The sequence below is a fragment of the Pezoporus flaviventris genome, unplaced genomic scaffold (genome assembly GCF_033815535.1).
Source record: "Pezoporus flaviventris isolate CSIRO_AGI_PZ_B2104156 unplaced genomic scaffold, CSIRO_AGI_Pfla_v1 ptg000010l, whole genome shotgun sequence".
Classification (NCBI taxonomy): domain Eukaryota; kingdom Metazoa; phylum Chordata; class Aves; order Psittaciformes; family Psittacidae; genus Pezoporus; species Pezoporus flaviventris.
Genome location: NW_026892558.1, coordinates 3,154,433 through 3,174,623, shown reverse-complemented (window position 1 = coordinate 3,174,623; position 20,191 = coordinate 3,154,433). Strand labels below are relative to the sequence as shown.

General features: G+C 50.3%; 1 long non-coding RNA gene across 1 annotated transcript; it reads left to right on the top strand.

The window, feature by feature from the left end:
* The first annotated feature begins 13,234 nt into the window (after positions 1–13,234).
* On the top strand, positions 13,235–16,287 carry LOC133267880 (uncharacterized). The gene is made up of 2 exons (XR_009742905.1): positions 13,235–13,329; positions 16,158–16,287. It is a non-coding gene; the product is annotated as an uncharacterized LOC133267880 (long non-coding RNA).
* The last annotated feature ends 3,904 nt before the right edge of the window (positions 16,288–20,191 follow it).

The window sequence follows — 20,191 nt, the reverse complement described above, 5'->3', positions numbered from 1 at the left end:
ATTTGCACACCTACCCCACCACCACCCAAATCATGTACATGGACTTGGGAAATAGAGATCATACACTACCTCAGAAGAATGTGTCACAGCGAGGATTATTAAGCTTAAGAGATTCAGGTAGAAGTAGAGCTACGTACCCAGGGATTCAGGATTCTGTCTTCAAACAGTAGTTTGCAAGACACATTTGTCACCGAACATGTAAAAAAACTTCCTTTGCAGCAGTACCATCCTCACTGCTGCAGCCAGGATCAGTCGCGTTGGCCTAAGGTGGAATGAGCACGGTGGTAACGAAGTCCGTGTTTAAGGAAACATAAAACCTGCCCTGTGTGGCGACAGTCTGCTTGACTTCATGTGTGGCTCCAGCCATGCCCTGCCACCAAATAAATCATGGAAGCACAGCCACAAAATAAAACTTGTTCTGGAATCACAGCCATAGCTGACACTTAGCTCTGACCCTTGTTTTCTCAAACAGTGGTCAATTAATTCACCAATTTATTCTCAAAGGGCTTTGACAACCAGGACTTCACTGCCGTTGCTCTCCGGGGTGCAGTGTACAAGATGAAAGAGGTCAGGCAATTCAGAGAAACATTTCCAACTTGATCTGGCTGTGAGGCAAGGTATTTCAGTTCAGATCATTCCACAACTACTGAAACCCGGGCAGGGACACCTTCCATTAGACCAGGTTGTGTTAAGCCCCATCCAGCCTGGCCTTGATCACTGCCAGGGATGGGACATGTGTTTTCAGATAGGCACACCCCGCCCCCGATCTCGCCGCTTCCAGCAGCAGACAAACAAACACGGACACAAGCACGGCCTGGAGCTGACACCCTCTCCGCCGCTTTAAACCCACTCAGGAATAGGCGCGAACACGAGACAAAGGGCTGACGAACACCCCCCCCCGGCGTGTACCAGCCCCGCAGGCTCCTCCCCGCCCCTCTAAGCTCGCCGGACCCACCACAACCGGCAGGCGGCGGAAGCAGCCCGGACGAGGACCGGAGGAGCCTCACCCGGAGCCGATCCCCGCCTTCCCCCCGCACCTCGGGCCTGCTCTTGGTGTGGGCCTTGCGGGGCGCCCTCACGGCCTCCACCAGGGCCATACTCTGCGGCACCACCAAGCCGCAGCCACGGGTACTGCGGGCGGAAGCGAGGGGGAGATTGACACCGCCCCCACCCGCTCCCTTCCAGTCAGCAGGGCGGTGGCTACGTGAAGCACGGAAGGACTCAGCGCAGAACGCAGAGCTGGGAGCCGGAGCATGGCCGCCAGGCCTGGGTGAGGCAGGTCTCCTGTCAGGATGGGAGCGGGCTTGGGGTAGGCTCACATATAGGCTCAGATATGGGAAGGCTAGGTTCCTTAGTAAGGGCGTGGGGAGAGGTGGGACTACCCCATAGGATCCTGTGAGGAGGCCAGGCCCCTCCATAAGTGTTAGAGATGAGGATCGGCCCTCCTACAAGGGCCTGTGGGGGAACAGAATCCTTTATAAAGTGCTGTGTGGAGGCCAAGCTCCTCTACAGGAGCCTGGGAGGGAGGTAAGTTCCCCTACTGAGGACCGGCTGGGAGGCCAGGATCATCTCTAGGAGCCGGGAAAGAATCCAAACTTCTCTATAAGGGAGTGGCCAGGCTCCCCCTAAAAGGACTGGCAGGGAGGCAAGGCTCATCTAGAGGAGCCTAGGAGGAGGCCAGCTTCGCCTATAGGGACCTGTGGAGGGGCCAGGCTCTCCTGTAACGCCCCCGGTGCGGAGGGGGGTGGGGAGGGAGTCTCCTCCATAAGAGTCTGGGACAAGGCCAGGTGTCTCTATAAGGGTCTGTGGGGAGGTCCAGCTGCCGCTATAGGGAATGCGAGGTAAGAAACCAAGGCCCTACTACTGAGGCTGGGGAGTGTGAGTTCTCTTCTTTCTACTTGTGCCGTAGCAGGACCCGGAAGTGCCACCGGAGCGGGGCAGCCTGTCTGCAGTGCCTGAGGCATCTCCAGCCGCAGCGGGGCTCCAGTCTCAGCCTGGGGGACCAGGCGTCACTGACCCTTTTGATCCCTACTCAGGTGCTCAGCTGCCCCAGGGAGCCACCGCTGGAGCCGAGGCCATGCCCCACTGGAGCAGAAGTGATTGCAGCCAGTCCCCAGATGGAGGAGTCCCTGCAGAGCTCAGTCCCTCCTTGCAGAAGACATTGTAGTCAAAGACCTAATGATCTTGAACAGGTAATGTCCACTCTCTTAGGCCTTGTACTTGGCCTTGAGAAGACCCTTTGTTATCAACATCATGTGTCATTTATAATACCTGTGGGAAAGGTAAATTGTGTGTGGGTCAAGGCAGAGATGATCCTGACCAGGAGCCCATTGCACATTACGGAGGTGGTGATCCCCTGAGCAGGCACAGGGCTGGTCTGCACTGCCCAAGGCCTGCTAACGGGGTTTATGGGCAGCTCCTGCCTGATACTGACACACCAGCTGCCTGGCCCTGCCTGTATCTGGAAACGCAGCAAGAAGTACTCCTGTGAACTTCCTTCATAACTAATGCTGTTTTCTTGTGATGCTTTATGTATTAGCTCATAGGACCAAAAAGGAAGAGCTCTAACTCTGCCTGAAGGCAGGATGCCTAGCATCTGAAGGGACATAAGACTTCCATGCTACCTGTATCCCTCTGCTTATTTTGTCTTACTAAAGCAGCTGTGGCCTCTCTGTCCCTAGGGGGGAAGGCAGGAGCTGTGCAGCTGGTTATCAGGCTCTCTTGTTAGGCCCTTCACTTCTGTGGGTGTCTGGGAGGAGGACAGACCCCTCTAGAGAGGCCTGTGAGGAAACTCAGCCTGACTCTAGGGGAGCAGGGGGAGGCTAAAGTCTTGGTGTGTTCTGTCCCAGAGCTGTCGTGGTATTGAGCAAGTAGGAAATAAAGGCTGAGCAAGGATATGCTCTTGTAGGCTTCCTCCCAGGAGAAGGAACCTGAACATCCTAGGGTGCTTTGAAGGTGTACCCGCCCTAGCCTAGATAAAAAAAGTGAGTATGACATCTTTCAGAAGAAAGATAGCCACCACGCAAGTCTCAAAACTTAATCATAGAAGATGTATGTAAGAACTAAGACTACAGCAGGGTCCTTCAGCAGAATATTTCTACACTTGGTCTTTCAGAAATAAAAATGGACAGCCGATTCCTTCGCATGTGCACTTTGCACAGTCCGTTGTAGTGCATCAGGAGAGATGTTTAAGCTCACTGCCATCTTCTCCGCAGAAGGAAATACAGTAAAAGCTCCGGGAACTGTTTGGCTTAGACATGCACTGAAGTCACGCAGATTCAACTTGAAGAATATCATACATCAGCAACTCCCGTTGCTCCAAAGTTAAGGCACCTGGCACCGGGTTTAAACAGCTGAACTGTGTGCTGGTCCCCTTATCCTCCATCCCTGTGCCATAAGGCACTGAGGAGCTTCTTAAGCAATGCTGCACATGAGGATATGAGAGAGACCAGCAGCCCTGCAGCACATGAGTTTCTGAATCAAAGCCGTGATCACGTATATGGTAACAAAAAAAGCAAGAACTTTGGGAGATACGGTCAGAAAATGAGTTTCAGGGCTCCAGCCCAACATTAACAACTAAGTTTTTTTCCAGTGGTACATAGTCACAACAAGTCCAAGGGACTTCTTTACCAGAAGTTAATCAAATGAGGGTCTGCAGAGCCTACCAGGCACAAGCTATACCGTGAACCTAGAAGTCTGCAAGCCCCTCCTTGGAGAGGTGGTTGAAGAGCTGACCAACTTCTCCAGATCCTCAGCAACACTGCAGGGTGCAGGTTTGTGGCAGCACAGCCTCTCACTGGGTAGCTGCGCTGTGGACTGCTACACCAAGCAAGATCAGAGTAGGGTGGTGGTCCCATGAGCATTTGTTTTGACAAAGTTAGTTCCACAAAGTTGTTTCAAGAAGTTGCACACGTCTTCCTATATATGGAATTATGTAGCACCATATAGCTATTCATACACCTGCTACTACAACTATAGAAGTAAAAGCTGATATCACCATTCCTCTCCATTTTCCAAATCAGGATTCTAACCATCCTGTTAATGAAGTAACCTGTTCTTGTATTTTCAGCCGGCTCTTCTGCCAACATAGTGAGGCCTTGTAAGGCCCTGGTTATGCCTCCATCTGGTGTTGTATTATTTGGAATAGATGTGCAACACGTATTCCCTAGCATTATGCATATTCCTCCCTTTTCAGCTAATATATCTAAAACGATTCTATTTTCCCTGGATATTTGACCCGTTCTACCCAGACATTTCTATTTCTATATCCTGTTTCTATTTCAAACATCTACTTCAAATCTTTAATTGCAATTACATTTACTATCTTAGGACTATTTGGTGGAGTGCGTGTGCCCACCGATGGAGGAATGGTGGATGTCCACAGGCTGGTCGCATTCGTTCCTCTTTGGCTCCCAAACCCCTATTCTAAATCTAGCAATTGAATCCCCTCCTGTCACATCTGCCCCCCAGCCATGAACTTGCCTTATTGCCCCTCCAGCACTTGCAATAGCAAGGGCACGGGACCACACTCTAACGCCCCACATTCAGATTCTATGTGACCTTTACATATCATAATTTTACTTTGTAGAGATTTTCTCTATGCGCTGGGTGAGATCCACCCATTAAAGCCAGTTGTAAACCAAACATCACCCAGGACAAGGTGATTCCCAGTATGGTTGGAGATAATACTCTGGGTATAAATAAGTTACCTCAACTTACTGCTTAACCAGCCTGCACCGGTTTAGTTTCCTAGGTTATACGTAGATAGTATTCTTTTTAACCACAGTGTGTCTTTCATCTAGAGATGACACTGTCTTTAAGCACAAAGAGTGTCTATTTGAATAAGTAGATCTCAAACCCTTTCCTTCATTGCCTTAGGAACTTAATCCCAGACCTAGTATTGAAAACTCTTATTATTTTTGCAAAGTTTTACTATTGATCTTAAAGCTCTAAGATTGGAAAGTCTTAATATTGTAAAGCCCCATCCCCAAATATGCGAAAACAACACTGTTTCTCTCACAGCTGGGAGTAACTGGAAACACCACCACACTGGCCAGACCAACAGTATCTTCTGCCTGGAGAACCTACAAACAGGATCAACAGCATCTAGTGATGTAGCCGTCAACTGTGGCATAATCAGGCTCACCTGAAACAGAGAGCACAAAAAAAAATGAGGTCTGCTTATGAGAAGTGCTCGTTACAAGACTACACAGGACAGAAACACTGGCCACCTGTGTCAAAGGGATGGAAGGCAATGGTGGATGAGGCTGAAAGAGATGTCTTGATTCTATGATTCTATGATTTGCCAAACAACCAAGGCATTTTACCAAGTTCCATCACCAAAGTGCCTCTGGGAATTATATAGCTCATGGTGCTGAATGAGGGAAAGGCCCAAACTGCAGAGTGGTGGGATCCCAAGCTTGGACATCCTTAAGCTCCACAAATGCCTACATACAGGGCTTTGATCAGAACTTCTCCTTAGTGAAACCTTGTCTCCAAAGTCAGAGTCCAGCTTCCCAGGATCTTTCGGGGGGGGTGGGGGGGGGGCGGACTTCACCTAAACCATTCCCTTTAGACAGCTAACGCTCACGATCTGATGGGGAAGAGCAAAAGCAGAGTTCTTCTGTGGAGCCAGAAACCCCATAAAGCCAGTAATTCTGGTGCACTGGTCGGGGTGGGTAGAGGTGCCTTCCTGCACACTAGAAAAGTCAGAGCTGCGGATCTGCGTGGCTCCGGGACTCCCAGTGCCCTGGCTCTGTGCTCCCCAACTGCCCTCCCAGACCTAGTGGGAAGGCAAGAGGTTAGGCCAGCCTGGGCTTTACAGAGACCTGATACCAAGGCACGTCATGGTGGGCTAACATGAAGCCGGAGGGCACTGCGGAAATAGTTGATCCGCTCGCACTCCTGGGTCTCAAAGAACTGAAACAACACAGACAAAACAGCCCTAACATCTGTGAGAAGAGAGCAAATCTCCTCTATTCTGATCTCTTCTCATCCCACTACAAAGATCTCTGTCCACAGCAACGAGCAGGTGATGTTGGTCTTCTGCAGGAAACATGGTAACCATGAGTCATAGAATCATAGAACCAACTAGGCTGGAAAAGACCTCGTCCAGACAAGAAGTCATCCCTTTACACACCCAGGTATTTCAAAGATGAGCGTTAAGTTCAGGAAGGTCTGCAGGGCCCATGCGGAAGGGGTCACTCAGCACAACACTACCTCTGGGGAGACGAAGCCAGCTTCCTAAAGGCACTGCATGTTTCCTAGGTACCCCATGGTCCTGCAGTCCCAGCTGACTTCTCTCCCACAACTATGGAGCAATAAAAAAGCATGGGGATCTACGAAAGCAAAGTGTCTTGACTCGTTTGTCTTCTCTCTCTTTCCTGCCCATCCCTTTTCCAAGTAGCTTTAAGCCCAAGTCTTCTGAAATGTGCTGTCTGGTGTAGCTCAATTTCATGAACCTGGAAGGCAGCCTTTCATCCCACGTGCGCATATGCACTTGTTATCACTTGTTGTTTTCCAGCTTGCAGCAGACATGGGATAAAACCTCAACCTCTGCACTTCCTGTCCATAGAATCACAGAATCATAGAATAGGGTTGGGAAGGACCTTAAGATCATCTAGTTCCAGCCCTCCTGCAATGGGCAGGGACACCTCGCACTAAACCATGCCACCCAAGACTGCGTCCAACCTGGCCTTGAAGGCTGCCAGGGATGGAGCGTTCACAGCTTTCTTGGGCAGCCCATTCCAGTGCCTCACCACCTTCACAGTAAAGAACTTCTTCCTTATATCTAAAGTAAACTTCCCCTGCTTAAGTTTGAAGCCATTACCCCTTGTCCTGACACTACAGTCCCTAACAAAGAGTCCCCTCCCCAGCATTCTCGTAGGCCCCTTTCAGATACTGGAAGCTGCTCGGAGGACTCCACGCAGCCTTATCCCCTCCAGGCTGAACAGCCGCAACTTTCTCAGCCTGTCTTCATATGGGAGGTACTCCAGCCCCCTTGTCATCCTCGTGGCCCTCCTCTGGACTAGCCCCAACAGCTCCACGTCCTTCTCATATTGAGGACACCAGAACTGTACGCAATACTCCAAGTGAGGTCTCACGAGAGCAGAGGAGCCGCATCACCTCATTAAACCCTTGGTTACACATCACAGACAGCTGCAAGACACAGGTCAGCAGCAGAGCAGCATCACGGTCCTCTTGCAACCAGCTCTGGATTTCCCTGGCACTTGCTGGAAGTCCTGGCTAGACCATTTTGCTATGACACAGTCTGCTTTAGACTGATACATCTGCTCAGAGGGGTTCCCATGCTACCACGTGAGATATATGGCGAAGGGCTGCTGGCACACTGGGTTCACATGGAGATGGCTTCACCCAGCTTGCATCCCCAGTGTGTCAGCGCCTTCTACTGCAAATTCATTTAAAGTCCATCAGAGTTTCAGAGTCTGCTAGGTGGTGTCGTGGCTGTAGAACACACTGGCCATAAGTCACTGAGTACCTGGAAGTGACTACGGCTGTTCAGGATAATGGCCACACCAAACGCGCAAGCAGGTTAATGGGCGAAAAGGTCACTGCTTTGATTCTGTTACTTTGAAAAGGTAGTGGAAGGAAAAATAAAAACAAACAAAAAAAATATAGTGGAAACCTTGAAGTGGTGGGATCTTAAGTGCAGAAGGCACGCCTAAGGCACACACAGTGTTAGCTGCAACACATCCTGCTGCTTCACTGCCAGGGCAACAGAGAGAAGGCAGATCTGTGCCATCCCGGACTTCTACAACAAGGAGTGGACATCCAGAGGACCACACTGCCACGTGAAGGTGTCTGGGGGCTTTCACCTCACAAGCTTTGACGTGCTCTTTGCCGTTCTTCCCGGATCTTCTCCAGTGTGGTAACGCTCTGCTGGTAACTCCTGCCTTTGAAACAAATCACACTGTCATCTGATTAACATGGATTAAAAGGACCCTTTGCTAGAAGGCACTACACAAAACCTGAATCGGCAGGGACGTCAGGGAGAAAGCAGCAGTAACGTGTGAGCTCAGCTATGGATGTGCACTGCAAGGAAATACAGAGCTGTGCAGCAAGGTGGAAGGTCATGCCACAGAGAAACGGTGAGAAACGGGAAATGGGGTGCGAAGCCATCTCTGCTATGTTGGGCATGAGTTTCTGAGGAGCCAGCCCTGACCCAGAAGCTGGAGCTCGCTCAAGAGCCATGCCATGGCTTCACAACCCCTGCCCCAGCAAACACTCCCCTCACCCTCCAAACCCTGCATTGCCACACTCACCAGAGTCTTCCGGAGGTGATTTCATCTGAGCCAGATTGAGGAACAGCTGCCAAAACTGGGAGACAGAAGAAAGCTACAGGAGAGCTAACGTGCATCACAACGGTATTGAAGGCCAGCTAGAGAACATTGCCAGCCCTTCCATCTCACCCCCAAACCCAGAGCTGGGAGAAGAGTTATGGGGCAGGAGAGCCCAAAGAGCATACACCCTTCCTGTCCCATGGCCACCCGCCTCTCTATACCTTCTCCTGCTGCTTCTGTGTAACCACGTTTGTGTTGTGGTGCACAGCTTGTTCCGCCTCACCCTTATCCATGCGGTGCTGCTCATAAAGGCGCTTGGCCTAGGAGAGCCAACAAACAGGGCAGGAGCGTGTTAGCAAGCAAGGAGGTACTATTACAGCTCATGCACATAGCTCTAGAGCAAAACAGCCTCCAAGTGAAGAGGTTACCAAAGGCTGCCCACAGAGCAGGGGACAGCACACAAGGCACTCAGTGCCCTGCTGCTTGACCAAAACTGACCTCACAAGACAAGCTGCTCTTCATTTGGCATGAAAAGCTCATAGCAATCGAGTCCGTGACATCTAAATCAATCTTAACCTACCATGCAATGCTGTGACTAGCCATGTCCGTGGTGTACTCTTCAGTTTTTCAGAGCACACTATGCAGACTTAAATGTGACGGTCTTCCTCTGCTGCAGCTCTTGATGTAGTGTCTGCATGAGTTGCAGCAGAGGAAGACCCTCATATGTAAGACTGTGCCAGCACTGTGCGCGTATGGTAGCAGTGTTAAACCATAGAGCAAGAAAGAGCAGCATGTTTGCTTTACCACCATGGTCTTCTCGTACTGCAGACTCCTGATTTTCTGAATCGCCTCCATTATCAGGTCTATCTGTGATGACAAGAGAGTCAACACATCACTGAGCATCGAAGCTTCACGATGGACTATGTGGCTTAGGAAAGGAAGAGGCACAGACCAAATTCAGATGGCCTTAAGGACCTATGTCCACATCAAGCATCTTCACAAAACCCACCTTTTATACTTCTAGCTAAGCCTCCACCTGTCTATGCAATGGAACTCTACAAATGAAATCCACCATTATATAGTACTGTATCATCTCCATTGAATCTAGGAAAATTGGGAAGCCAGCTCCCTTCTGCTACGTCCAAACTTGCAGCAGTTTTCTCTCATTTTCCAGACAAAGGAATCTCAAGCCAGAAGAGGTTAAAAGACTTGCCAATTTTAGCAAACCCTATGGACATCACGCAACACTATAATGTATGAGATATATGTCTCTATGCTTTAAGAACATTCCTGGTTGAGGCTGGTGTCTCTGGAGGTGAGCCCTGCGATAGCCAGCCCCAAAAGGCACCCAAAGGAGAAGATGTGGCAGTCAGAAGAAGGAAGTCAGAGGTTCAGCAGCAGGGCTTCAACATATAGGAAGGAGCTCAGGACTTCCCAGCAGCGACAGGCACTGGGAGCATGCAGGGGGCTGGGGCATGGTGGGAGAAACGAGCCAGGAGCCAAAATCCATCACCAAGGATGGTAATTGGTAGTGGATCAACATCCTGACCTTCTTCCGATGCAGTTTTTGCTCTTCCCTGAATTCCTCCATTTTCTTTGCTTCTTCCCAAAGGGTTTGTGCCAGCTAGATCTGACCTTCTCCCACACTACCTCTGCAAAGAAAAGAAAGTTTCATATATAGAGAGAGAGATACACACAAATATATATATATATATACACACATACATTAAAAGACTGTTGCTCAAATCACCTGCTGTAGCTGACATCAAACCGAGCCCATTGTACAACTCCATTTCCAGAAACAGATAAAAGCAGCAGGAAGTCTGAAACGGCGTCCATGCAGCATTAGCTATGTCAGCTTCAGTCATGCTGGGGGTCACCTTTCAGCATAAGAAAACTGGAATCAAGAAGTTCTTCAAGCAAGCACAGTCACATCTGCCCCTCACCCCAATGAATACAGCCAGCTTTCAACACACAGCAACCTGAAGCAAAGAGTTGCCGCAGGTTAGCACACAGTCAAGCTGGGGCACAGAAAAAGTGATGCTAAAAAACCCTCAGCTTCATCCTGTTGAAAGTGAGTGGCCATACCGCAGAACAGCACCCCAGTAAGCTCATTGAGAGACATATGTTAAGTGTAGCTCAGGATTCAAGACCCGGAGCTGTTTCAAACCCACAGCCATGAATAGCCAGCTGCTTCGACAGCAGAGCCATGCTGGGGACGTTCACCAAGGCTCAGGGCAGACAAATGTGGCTGCGGCTGTGTGTGGACTCAGCACAGGAGAGCAGAGTGCTAGCCCTCGGGGTAGGGATACTGCCCACCATGTGTGCATGGAAATGAAGGCACAATGTAAGGTGGCCAAGGCATCATCTTGTAGATGCTCTGACTAGAAGTGTGGAATCATTTAGGCTGGAAAAGACCTTTAAGATTATTGAGTCCAAACCGTTTACCCTACGCTGCTAAATCCACCACTACACCGTGTCTCGAAGTGCAACATCTGCACACCTTCTAAACACTTCCAGGGATGGTGACTCCACCACTGCCCTGGGCAGCCTGTTCCAGTGCTTGACAACCCTCTCAGGGAAGAAACTGTTCCCAATACCCAGCCTAAAGCTCACCTGGTGCAGCTTGAGGTCGTTTCCTCTTGTCCTATCACGTGGTACTTGGGCAAGGAGACAGACCCCCACCTCACAACCTCCTTTCAGGTGATAGAATCATTGCAGTACAGCCCCTCAATGGTGGCCAGGGACTAGAAAAGTCTGGGAAATTCAACTGTTAAATGTGCATCCCAGGACAGAGGAACCTCTGCCAGATCCCACAGTTATAGTGTTGACAATACAGGAACGTGTATTTGCACACCTACCCCACCACCACCCAAATCATGTACATGGACTTGGGAAATAGAGATCATACACTACCTCAGAAGAATGTGTCACAGCGAGGATTATTAAGCTTAAGAGATTCAGGTAGAAGTAGAGCTACGTACCCAGGGATTCAGGATTCTGTCTTCAAACAGTAGTTTGCAAGATACATTTGTCACCGAACATGTAAAAAAACTCCTTTGCAGCAGTACCATCCTCACTGCTGCAGCCAGGATCAGTCGCGTTGGCTTAAGGGGGAATGAGCACGGTGGTAACGAAGTCCGTGTTTAAGGAAAGATAAAACCTGCCCTGTGTGGCGACAGTCTGGCTTGACTTCATGTGTGGCTCCAGCCATGCCCTACCACCAAATAAATCATGGAAGCACAGCCACAAAATAAAACTTGTTCTGGAATCACAGCCATAGCTGACACTTAGCTCTGACCCTTGTTTTCTCAAACAGTGGTCAATTAATTTCACCGACTTATTCTCAAAGGGCTTTGACAACCAGGACTTCACTGCCGTTGCTCTCCGGGGTGCCAGTGTACAAGATGAAAGAGGTCAGGCAATTCAGAGAAACATTTCCAACTTGATCTGGCTGTGAGGCAAGGTATTTCAGTTCAGATCATTCCACAACTACTGAAACCTGGGCAGGGACAACCTATTAGACCAGGTTGTGCTAAGCCCCGTCCAGCCTGGCCTAGATCACTGCCAGGGATGGGACATGTGTTTTCAGATAGGCACACCCCGCCCCCGATCTAGCCGCTTCCAGCAGCAGACAAACAAACACGGACACAAGCACGGCCTGGAGCTGACACCCTCTCCGCCGCTTTAAACCACTCAGGAATAGGCGCGAACACGAGACAAAGGGCTGACGAACACCCCCCCCCGGCGTGTACCAGCCCCGCAGGCTCCTCCCCGCCCCTTAAGCTCGCCGGACCCACCACAACCGGCAGGCGGCGGAAGCAGCCCGGACGAGGACCGGAGGAGCCTCACCCGGAGCCGATCCCCGCCTTCCCCCCGCACCTCGGCCTGCTCTTGGTGTGGGCCTTGCGGGGCGCCCTCACGGCCTCCACCAGGGCCATACTCTGCGGCACCACCAGCCGCAGCCACGGGTACTGCGGGCGGAAGCGAGGGGGAGATTGACACCGCCCCCACCCGCTCCCTTCCAGTCAGCAGGGCGGTGGCTACGTGAAGCACGGAAGGACTCAGCGCAGAACGCAGAGCTGGGAGCCGGAGCATGGCCGCCAGGCCTGGGTGAGGCAGGTCTCCTGTCAGGATGGGAGCGGGCTTGGGTAGGCTCACATATAGGCTCAGATATGGGAAGCTAGGTTCCTTAGTAAGGGCGTGGGAGAGGTGGGACTACCCCATAGGATCCTGTGGGGAGGCCAGGCCCTCCATAAGTGTTAGAGATGAGGATCGGCCCTCCTACAAGGGCCTGTGGGGGAACAGAATCCTTTATAAAGTGCTGTGTGGAGGCCAAGCTCCTCTACAGGAGCCTGGGAGGGAGGTAAGTTCCCTACTGAGGACCGGCTGGGAGGCCAGGATCATCTCTAGGAGCCGGGAAAGAATCCAAACTTCTCTATAAGGGAGTGGCCAGGCTCCCCCCTAAAAGGACTGGCAGGGAGGCAAGGCTCATCTAGAGGAGCCTAGGAGGAGGCCAGCTTCGCCTATAGGGACCTGTGGAGGGGCCAGGCTCTCCTGTAACGCCCCCGGTGCGGAGGGGGGTGGGGAGGGAGTCTCCTCCATAAGAGTCTGGGACAAGGCCAGGTGTCTCTATAAGGGTCTGTGGGGAGGTCCAGCTGCCGCTATAGGGAATGCGAGGTAAGAAACCAAGGCCCTACTACTGAGGCTGGGGAGTGTGAGTTCTCTTCTTTCTACTTGTGCCGTAGCAGGACCCGGAAGTGCCACCGGAGCGGGGCAGCCTGTCTGCAGTGCCTGAGGCATCTCCAGCCGCAGCGGGGCTCCAGTCTCAGCCTGGGGGACCAGGCGTCACTGACCCTTTTGATCCCTACTCAGGTGCTCAGCTGCCCCAGGGAGCCACCGCTGGAGCCGAGCATGCCCCACTGGAGCAGAAGTGATTGCAGCCAGTCCCCAGATGGAGGAGTCCCTGCAGAGCTCAGTCCCTCCTTGCAGAAGACATTGTAGTCAAAGACCTAATGATCTTGAACAGGTAATGTCCACTCTCTTAGGCCTTGTACTTGGCCTTGAGAAGACCCTTTGTTATCAACATCATGTGTCATTTATAATACCTGTGGAAAGGTAAATTGCGTGTGGGTCAAGGCAGAGATGATCCTGACCAGGAGCCCATTGCACATTACGGAGGTGGTGATCCCTGAGCAGGCACAGGGCTGGTCTGCACTGCCCAAGGCCTGCTAACGGGGTTTATGGGCAGCTCCTGCCTGATACTGACACACCAGCTGCCTGGCCCTGCCTGTATCTGGAAACGCAGCAAGAAGTGCTCCTGTGAACTTCCTTCATAACTAATGCTGTTTTCTTGTGATGCTTTATGTATTAGCTCATAGGACCAAAAAGGAAGAGGTCTAACTCTGCCTGAAGGCAGGATGCCCAGCATCTGAAGGGACATAAGACTTCCATGCTACCTGTATCCCTCTGCTTATTTTGTCTTACTAAAGCAGCTGTGGCCTCTCTGTCCCTAGGGGGGAAGGCAGGAGCTGTGCAGCTGGTTATCAGGCTCTCTTGTTAGGCCCTTCACTTCTGTGGGTGTCTGGGAGGAGGACAGACCCCTCTAGAGAGGCCTGTGAGGAAACTCAGCCTGACTCTAGGGGAGCAGGGGGAGGCTAAAGTCTTGGTGTGTTCTGTCCAGAGCTGTCGTGGTATTGAGCAAGTAGGAAATAAAGGCTGAGCAAGGATATGCTCTTGTAGGCTTCCTCCCAGGAGAAGGAACCTGAACATCCTAGGGTGCTTTGAAGGTGTACCACGCCCTAGCCTAGATAAAAAAAGTGAGTATGACATCTTTCAGAAGAAAGATAGCCACCACGCAAGTCTCAAAACTTAATCATAGAAGATGTATGTAAGAACTAAGACTACAGCAGGGTCCTTCAGCAGAATATTTCTACACTTGGTCTTTCAGAAATAAAAATGGACAGCCGATTCCTTCGCATGTGCACTTTGCACAGTCCGTTGTAGTGCATCAGGAGAGATGTTTAAGCTCACTGCCATCTTCTCCGCAGAAGGAAATACAGTAAAAGCTCCGGGAACTGTTTGGCTTAGACATGCACTGAAGTCACGCAGATTCAACTTGAAGAATATCATACATCAGCAACTCCCGTTGCTCCAAAGTTAAGGCACCTGGCACCGGGTTTAAACAGCTGAACTGTGTGCTGGTCCCCTTATCCTCCATCCCTGTGCCATAAGGCACGGAGGAGCTTCTTAAGCAATGCTGCACATGAGGATATGAGAGAGACCAGCAGCCCTGCAGCACATGAGTTTCTGAATCAAAGCCGTGATCACGTATATGGTAACAAAAAAAGCAAGAACTTTGGGAGATACGGTCAGAAAATGAGTTTCAGGGCTCCAGCCCAACATTAACAACTAAGTTTTTTTCCAGTGGTACATAGTCACAACAAGTCCAAGGGACTTCTTTACCAGAAGTTAATCAAATGAGGGTCTGCAGAGCCTACCAGGCACAAGCTATACCGTGAACCTAGAAGTCTGCAAGCCCCTCCTTGGAGAGGTGGTTGAAGAGCTGACCAACTTCTCCAGATCCTCAGCAACACTGCAGGGTGCAGGTTTGTGGCAGCACAGCCTCTCACTGGGTAGCTGCGCTGTGGACTGCTACACCAAGCAAGATCAGAGTAGGGTGGTGGTCCCATGAGCATTTGTTTTGACAAAGTTAGTTCCACAAAGTTGTTTCAAGAAGTTGCACACGTCTTCCTATATATGGAATTATGTAGCACCATATAGCTATTCATACACCTGCTACTACAACTATAGAAGTAAAAGCTGATATCACCATTCCTCTCCATTTTCCAAATCAGGATTCTAACCATCCTGTTAATGAAGTAACCTGTTCTTGTATTTTCAGCCGGCTCTTCTGCCAACATAGTGAGGCTTTGTAAGGCCCTGGTTATGCCTCCATCTGGTGTTGTATTATTTGGAATAGATGTGCAACACGTATTCCCTAGCATTATGCATATTCCTCCCTTTTCAGCTAATATATCTAAAACGATTCTATTTTCCCTGGATATTTGACCCGTTCTACCCAGACATTTCTATTTCTATATCCTGTTTCTATTTCAAACATCTACTTCAAATCTTTAATTGCAATTACATTTACTATCTTAGGACTATTTGGTGGAGTGCGTGTGCCCACCGATGGAGGAATGGTGGATGTCCACAGGCTGGTCGCATTCGTTCCTCTTTGGCTCCCAAACCCCTATTCTAAATCTAGCAATTGAATCCCCTCCTGTCACATCTGCCCCCCAGCCATGAACCTGGCTTATTGCCCCTCCAGCACTTGCATTAGCAAGGGCACGGGACCACACTCTAACGCCCCACATTCAGATTCTATGTGACCTTTACATATCATAATTTTACTTTGTAGAGATTTTCTCTATGCGCTGGGTGAGATCCACCCATTAAAGCCAGTTGTAAACCAAACATCACCCAGGACAAGGTGATTCCCAGTATGGTTGGAGATAATACTCTGGGTATAAATAAGTTACCTCAACTTACTGCTTAACCAGCCTGCACCGGTTTAGTTTCCTAGGTTATACGTAGATAGTATTCTTTTTAACCACAGTGTGTCTTTCATCTAGAGATGACACTGTCTTTAATCACAAAGCGTGTCTATTTGAATAAGTAGATCTCAAACCCTTTCCTTCATTGCCTTAGGAACTTAATCCCAGACCTAGTATTGAAAACTCTTATTATTTTTGCAAAGTTTTACTATTGATCTTAAAGCTCTAAGATTGGAAAGTCTTAATATTGTAAAGCCCCATCCCCAAATATGCGAAAACAACACTGTTTCTCTCACAGCTGGGAGTAACTGGAAACACCACCACACTGGCCAGACCAACAGTGTCTTCTGCCTGGAGAACCTACAAACAGGATCAACAGCATCTAGTGATGTAGCCGTCAACTGTGGCATAATCAGGCTCACCTGAAACAGAGAGCACAAAAAAAAATGAGGTCTGCTTATGAGAAGTGCTCGTTACAAGACTACACAGGACAGAAACACTGGCCACCTGTGTCAAAGGGATGGAAGGCAATGGTGGATGAGGCTGAAAGAGATGTCTTGATTCTATGATTCTATGATTTGCCAAACAACCAAGGCATTTTACCAAGTTCCATCACCAAAGTGCCTCTGGGAATTATATAGCTCATGGTGCTGAATGAGGGAAAGGCCCAAACTGCAGAGTGGTGGGATCCCAAGCTTGGACATCCTTAAGCTCCATAAATGCCTACATACAGGGCTTTGATCAGAACTTCTCCTTAGTGAAACCTTGTCTCCAAAGTCAGAGTCCAGCTTCCCAGGATCTTTCGGGGGGGGTGGGGGGGGGGGCGGACTTCACCTAAACCATTCCCTTTAGACAGCTAACGCTCACGATCTGATGGGGAAGAGCAAAAGCAGAGTTCTTCTGTGGAGCCAGAAACCCCATAAAGCAAGTAATTCTGGTGCACTGGTCGGGGTGGGTAGAGGTGCCTTCCTGCACATTAGAAAAGTCAGAGCTGAGGATCTGCGTGGCTCCGGGACTCCCAGTGCCCTGGCTCTGTGCTCCCCAACTGCCCTCCCAGACCTAGTGGGAAGGCAAGAGGTTAGGCCAGCCTGGGCTTTACAGAGACCTGATACCAAGGCACGTCATGGTGGGCTAACATGAAGCCGGAGGGCACTGCGGAAATAGTTGATCCGCTCGCACTCCTGGGTCTCAAAGAACTGAAACGACACAGACAAAACAGCCCTAACATCTGTGAGAAGAGAGCAAATCTCCTCTATTCTGATCTCTTCTCATCCCACTACAAAGATCTCTGTCCACAGCAACGAGCAGGTGATGTTGGTCTTCTGCAGGAAACATGGTAACCATGAGTCATAGAATCATAGAACCAACTAGGCTGGAAAAGACCTCGTCCAGACAAGAAGTCATCCCTTTACACACCCAGGTATTTCAAAGATGAGCGTTAAGTTCAGGAAGGTCTGCAGGGCCCATGCGGAAGGGGTCACTCAGCACAACACTACCTCTGGGGAGACGAAGCCAGCTTCCTAAAGGCACTGCATGTTTCCTAGGTACCCCATGGTCCTGCAGTCCCAGCTGACTTCTCTCCCACAACTATGGAGCAATAAAAAAGCATGGGGATCTACGAAAGCAAAGTGTCTTGACTCGTTTGTCTTCTCTCTCTTTCCTGCCCATCCCTTTTCCAAGTAGCTTTAAGCCCAAGTCTTCTGAAATGTGCTGTCTGGTGTAGCTCAATTTCATGAACCTGGAAGGCAGCCTTTCATCCCACATGCGCATATGCACTTGTTATCACTTGTTGTTTTCCAGCTTGCAGCAGACATGGGATAAAACCTCAACCTCTGCACTTCCTGTCCATAGAATCACAGAATCATAGAATAGGGTTGGGAAGGACCTTAAGATCATCTAGTTCCAGCCCTCCTGCAATGGGCAGGGACACCTCGCACTAAACCATGCCACCCAAGACTGCGTCCAACCTGGCCTTGAAGGCTGCCAGGGATGGAGCGTTCACAGCTTTCTTGGGCAGCCCATTCCAGTGCCTCACCACCTTCACAGTAAAGAACTTCTTCCTTATATCTAAAGTAAACTTCCCCTGCTTAAGTTTGAAGCCATTACCCCTTGTCCTGACACTACAGTCCCTAACAAAGAGTCCCCTCCCCAGCATTCTCGTAGGCCCCTTTCAGATACTGGAAGCTGCTCGGAGGACTCCACGCAGCCTTATCCCCTCCAGTCTGAACAGCCGCAACTTTCTCAGCCTGTCTTCATATGGGAGGTACTCCAGCCCCCTTGTCATCCTCGTGGCCCTCCTCTGGACTAGCCCCAACAGCTCCACGTCCTTCTCATATTGAGGACACCAGAACTGTACGCAATACTCCAAGTGAGGTCTCACGAGAGCAGAGGAGCCGCATCACCTCATTAAACCCTTGGTTACACATCACAGACAGCTGCAAGACACAGGTCAGCAGCAGAGCAGCATCACGGTCCTCTTGCAACCAGCTCTGGATTTCCCTGGCACTTGCTGGAAGTCCTGGCTAGACCATTTTGCTATGACACAGTCTGCTTTAGACTGATACATCTGCTCAGAGGGGTTCCCATGCTACCACGTGAGATATATGGCGAAGGGCTGCTGGCACACTGGGTTCACATGGAGATGGCTTCACCCAGCTTGCATCCCCAGTGTGTCAGCGCCTTCTACTGCAAATTCATTTAAAGTCCATCAGAGTTTCAGAGTCTGCTAGGTGGTGTCGTGGCTGTAGAACACACTGGCCATAAGTCACTGAGTACCTGGAAGTGACTACGGCTGTTCAGGATAATGGCCACACCAAACGCGCAAGCAGGTTAATGGGCGAAAAGGTCACTGCTTTGATTCTGTTACTTTGAAAAGGTAGTGGAAGGAAAAATAAAAACAAACAAAAAAAATATAGTGGAAACCTTGAAGTGGTGGGATCTTAAGTGCAGAAGGCACGCCTAAGGCACACACAGTGTTAGCTGCAACACATCCTGCTGCTTCACTGCCAGGGCAACAGAGAGAAGGCAGATCTGTGCCATCCCGGACTTCTACAACAAGGAGTGGACATCCAGAGGACCACACTGCCACGTGAAGGTGTCTGGGGGCTTTCACCTCACAAGCTTTGACGTGCTCTTTGCCGTTCTTCCCGGATCTTCTCCAGTGTGGTAACGCTCTGCTGGTAACTCCTGCCTTTGAAACAAATCACACTGTCATCTGATTAACATGGATTAAAAGGACCCTTTGCTAGAAGGCACTACACAAAACCTGAATCGGCAGGGACGTCAGGGAGAAAGCAGCAGTAACGTGTGAGCTCAGCTATGGATGTGCACTGCAAGGAAATACAGAGCTGTGCAGCAAGGTGGAAGGTCATGCCACAGAGAAACGGTGAGAAACGGGAAATGGGGTGCGAAGCCATCTCTGCTATGTTGGGCATGAGTTTCTGAGGAGCCAGCCCTGACCCAGAAGCTGGAGCTCGCTCAAGAGCCATGCCATGGCTTCACAACCCCTGCCCCAGCAAACACTCCCCTCACCCTCCAAACCCTGCATTGCCACACTCACCAGAGTCTTCCGGAGGTGATTTCATCTGAGCCAGATTGAGGAACAGCTGCCAAAACTGGGAGACAGAAGAAAGCTACAGGAGAGCTAACGTGCATCACAACGGTATTGAAGGCCAGCTAGAGAACATTGCCAGCCCTTCCATCTCACCCCCAAACCCAGAGCTGGGAGAAGAGTTATGGGGCAGGAGAGCCCAAAGAGCATACACCCTTCCTGTCCCATGGCCACCCGCCTCTCTATACCTTCTCCTGCTGCTTCTGTGTAACCACGTTTGTGTTGTGGTGCACAGCTTGTTCCGCCTCACCCTTATCCATGCGGTGCTGCTCATAAAGGCGCTTGGCCTAGGAGAGCCAACAAACAGGGCAGGAGCGTGTTAGCAAGCAAGGAGGTACTATTACAGCTCGTGCACATAGCTCTAGAGCAAAACAACCTCCAAGTGAAGAGGTTACCAAAGGCTGCCCGCAGAGCAGGGGACAGCACACAAGGCACTCAGTGCCCTGCTGCTTGACCAAAACTGACCTCACAAGACAAGCTGCTCTTCATTTGGCATGAAAAGCTCATAGCAATCGAGTCCGTGACATCTAAATCACTCTTATCCAACCGTGCAAGGCTGCTACCAGCCACGTCCCTGGTGTACTCTTCAGTTTTTCAGAGCACACTATGCAGACTTAAATGTGACGGTCTTCCTCTGCTGCAGCTCTTGATGTAGTGTCTGCATGAGTTGCAGCAGAGGAAGACCCTCATATGTAAGACTGTGCCAGCACTGTGCGCGTATG